The 4764-nt window shown below is 37.7% G+C and overlaps 1 long non-coding RNA gene across 1 annotated transcript; it reads right to left on the reverse strand.

Moving 5' to 3' along the window:
• Positions 1991-2594, reverse strand: LOC109831685. The gene is made up of 2 exons (XR_002244527.1): positions 2547-2594; positions 1991-2454 (listed from the first exon to the last, which is right to left on the reverse strand). It is a non-coding gene; the product is annotated as an uncharacterized LOC109831685 (long non-coding RNA).

Here is a 4764-nt window from a genome sequence, read left to right on the forward strand (position 1 = left end):
TGAAGCGACATCGGTTATGAAAAGAGCAGAAGAGATAGTTTAATAAAGAGGAAAATTGGTGGAGTAGCCATGGCGGTGTAAAAAGATAATGGTTGAAGAGAATGAGAAGAAAAAGAAAATATTTTTCATAGGGTTCATGAAAAAAAAAGAGATGAGAGATTGAACATGGGGGTAGTTTGAGAATAAAGAAAAGTTATTTTCTCTCTGCTTACTTGACAACATAAAAATTAACCCTGCCCGGTGAATACCCATAGTAATTTAATCCTTGAAATACCCGAGACCGTGTGTTGGGGTTGCCTTAGCCATGCCTGAGATTTGATACCCATAGTCCGAAGGATCGTGAGGAAGTTACCTAGTCAACTGAAAAAAGAGTTTTTCACATGAGGATATGGGTTAGAGGGTGAAAATATGTGGAGAAAAGTAAAAAAGGATGCCGCACAAGAGATTTCTTAAAAAGGGACCTAGACAAAAAAAAATTCATTTTTGAAAAGGGAGAACATCAAACACAAATTAAAAAAAAACAAAATTGTTTTTTAACCATTACTTTCAGAGCATTAGTTATTTAGTTGGAAAACACAATAATTAAAGAGAGAGATCTAACACGCACATGAGAATCAACAAGGTACTAGACTACTTGTCTTTTAGCAGATTAATAAAAGAGAAGTACTTTTCATTTGTGAAAGCTTGACATGGATTGCTGTCAAACCTCATCAAGCAAGAAAACAAGGCTTACCTAAGAAAATCTCATATAAAGTATAAGGGCTTGTTTGGTTGTTTTCCTTCTTTCAAAAATAATTTTCCTTTAGTTTTTTGTGTTTCTTTCGCTTTCATGGAAATTATGTTTTATGTTTATTTTAGCAAAAAATATGGGGTAAAAGTTATTTTCATCACCTTTTTAGTTCGGTTCAATTTAAAAAAGAAGAAAGTATTTGATGTGTGAATAGATTTCCTCATTTTCTAGTGTTTGGTTCAAACTAAAAAAAGAAGAAACCATGATTGTGATCACCACGGTGTGCTTATCACCCATATAGGATAAAATTATTACCAACATAGATTAAGCGGTGGACATACACACTATTTGAGGGATTAATTTCAAAATATGAACATTTGAGGAACTAAATTTAAATTTAAGATAGTAATTTGCAAGATGTTTAAAGAGAGGGACTAATTTTAAAATATGAACATTTGAGGGTGGAATTCAAAATCTTTAAAGATTTGAGGAACTAAATTTAAATTTAAGATAGTAATTTGCAAGATGTTTAAAGAGAGGGACTAATTTTAAAATATGAATATTTAATGGACTAGTTTCAAAATCTTTAAAGATTTAAGGAACCAATACGTGATTTGTTGTAGTAATTCGCAAGGGACAAATTTTCAAAATCAACCAATTTAGAAATTTAAATAGCAAAACCGACCACTTCGAAATTTAAATAGCAAAACCGACCCTTTTCTTCTGAAAAGGGTCGGTTTTGCTGCTGAACAACCACTTCGAAATTTAAATAGCAAAACCGACCCTTTTCTTCTGAAAAGGGTCGGTTTTGCTGCTGAACAATTTTTACGATATACACGGGACTGCTAGTCCCGTGTATTTCGTGGCAGTTTGAATAACACGGGACTAGCAGTCCCGTGCTCTTGTTTTGTTGCGCAGACAGAAGGCTCTGTAAAATGCACGGGACTAGCAGTCCCGTGCATTTTACAGAGCCTTCTGTCTGAGCAACAAAACAAGAGCACGGGACTGCTAGTCCCGTGCATATCCTGGGCGCAATGAAATGCACGGGACTAGCAGTCCCGTGCATTTCCTGCACATTCACCATACACTTCTGCTACGAGATAATTCCCTGTACAAACTCATATTTCAAATGCAACAATCATAAATTACACCATTGCATAAACACATATATCAATTCCCTGTACAAACTCATGTCAATTCCCTGTATAAACACATATCAAATCTAAAAATCATAAAATACACCACAAACTTACGAATCCAAATCCAACAAATCACGCCACAAACCCACTTACAAATCTAATAAGTCACACCACAATCTCAGCTACAAATCCAAAAACCATCTATTGTCCCGAAATACGTTTGTAATGTACATATCAAAATAGGATTGTAATTTATATAACAATACCGATTAGCTTACATACATCCAAGAACTCTTCTCCTCCTCCTTTGTCTTCGGCCTCCTCTATCCCGACCTTCGATGAGTTCATGATCCGGTTGCGTTTGTGGTTGTGACGGTCCAGCTCCATCGTCAACACGTTGGGAAGGCCCAGCTTCATTGTCGTTTCTGCGTCGTCCTCGTCTGTGTCGTTGTTGACGTGTGTATACTAATTGAGGTACTTCTCGTCCATCATGAAGGTCTTCATGAGTTCGATGTAAGGCTTGGTGAAGCCTCTGCATTATCGACTGATATATTGATGCATGTTTCTGTGCTTCGGGATATGTACCTGCGAGAGATAATTCAAAAAAATCCGAAATGCAAAAATTACTTTAAAATTCAAATTACAATATGTAAATTTTATATTTAATTCTATATTACCTGCTCGAGCCAATTCCAAGCCACGATTTGCAATGGTTTGAACATCATTTATTGCTGATACCTGCAAATTTTTAAAAAAACATAATTTAGCAATATTGAAAAATTCTAATAAAAATGAACTTAAAATAAATTTGAAAATACTTACTAATTCTCTCTCATCTATACCCCGAGGCACATATCCTCTTTGCAACTCAACCGGGGATGTGGTCGCATGGAGTATCCATCTTCTAGTTATCCTCCAATACCAAGTGTAGTAATCTGATTCCTGGGGAGTTGGCTCGATTTGCTCAACAATACAAAAATGTCTATCATTCCATCTGTGTATATAATTTTGATGCTCAGCTGCCCAGTCCTTTTGTTGGCCTCCTTTCTTCGCCTTCCTCTCTATTTTTTCAACAATTTGCGGAACATGTTGTGCAAGACCAAATTGTCGAAGCACGCGATCCGGTACATGCATTTCTACTATCTCGAAACATATTAGAGGAACTCTGGCTCTCCATATAACTGGGTATTCTGTGCATATCGGGGGTAGATGATCGAGAAATGGGGTGTAGGGCTCCCATTCCATCTACAGAGTATTACATATAATTGTTGCATATCATTAAAACGAAAGTTGATATATAGAAGAAAAAACTCGTTTTTATAGAAATGATACCTGAAAAATCTTCATGCGGTCAAGCTCATTTCGGTAGAAATCTAACTGTCTCGCCGGGGTCTCGTCAAAACATTTTTGGACATTCCATCTGTGTTAGTTTCAAAATTCAGTACCAAATGAATAACTACAATTATATTTACTACGTTAAAAAATATAATACCTGCATCCTAGTGGAATTTGTCCGTCTAATTGTAAATTCACGCATAGTCTCGGCTTCAAATGCAGCCTCTCCCATGCCCATACTTGCAGTAAGCTGAGACACCCTTTGAGGTCACTATTTTTCATGAATGCAACCTTAGACATCTCTCTATATAGGTACGCCAAAACCGCACTACCCCACGATAACGCACCACACGTGTCCAAGTCCCCGATAAGTGGTAACCACCTAGCATTTTCACAACATTTCAAGTTATCAAAATAAGCTAAATCAACAGACATAATTGTAAATACTGATAAAAATGATACCTGGCATGCACTTTATCTTTACTCGAATCTGGAAATAATATTGAACCGATCATGTGCATAATGTATGCACGTGCATGTTGCTCAATCAATATTGGCGGCGCATCAAAAGGCAACGGCACCGAGAAGGTATTTTTTAGCCACTTCAATTTAATATTTCCTCCAGGCATTGACTCTGGAGCTACACCTAACAACTCCTCACACTTGTCCGGCCAAAAATGTCTATCACTGCCGGTAACGCACGGACCATCTATGCGGAGACCAAGTATCATAGCTACATCCTGTAGCGTAATAGTAGACTCTCCCATTCGGAAGTGGAAAGTGTTGGTCTCCGGCCTCCACCTATCTATCAAAGCGGTGAGTAGGGGCCAATCGAGCCTCATCCAACGAAGCTTTGAACATGTCAAGAAGCCGGCCCGTCCTACAGCTGCTATTATGCGCTCATCCTCTAGATGCCAACGGCTATGGCTGAGGCTATGATCAACCATAACAATATCCGGGCCTCTCTGTAAAGCAAATGAATATATAAGAATACAATATTATAAGAATGCAATATTGAAATTATAAGAAACTTAGTTACCTCTGTAAAAGATATAACATGTGAACGGTGTCGAGGCTGGTCATATAGGACCTCATCACTCGTCGGTCCAGGCTCCATGGTGTATATACCTGCACATACAATTATAACATATCAATAACCGATCCACGACTAATTATATTGTCTACATTAAAATAAATCACAATTTGAATATGTCAATTATTACCAATTAATTGCTATCTATTGAGTCTAGCTGGACAACGAGGTCGAGTATGTCCCGGTTGTTTGCAAAGACTACATTTTTTATGCTTGACAATTCCTTCTCGTCCTTGATCCATGGTTCCCCTAATTCGTACAGATCGTGGTCGACCTGCTTGTCTCTTGTATTGAGGTGGAATTAGTCGTGGTCCAGTATATTCGGGCCAATACCGACTATCATCGGGTGGATGAAAACTCTCACTGTATGTCTTTCGGTAATGAATTGTTGAATACCATGGTGAACAATACCGATTATATGGAATTCTCGCACCACCCGGCTGATTGGAGGAAGCCGCAAGAACATG

This window comes from Asparagus officinalis, chromosome 2 (assembly GCF_001876935.1).
Source record: "Asparagus officinalis chromosome 2, Aspof.V1, whole genome shotgun sequence".
In the NCBI taxonomy this organism is placed as follows: domain Eukaryota; kingdom Viridiplantae; phylum Streptophyta; class Magnoliopsida; order Asparagales; family Asparagaceae; genus Asparagus; species Asparagus officinalis.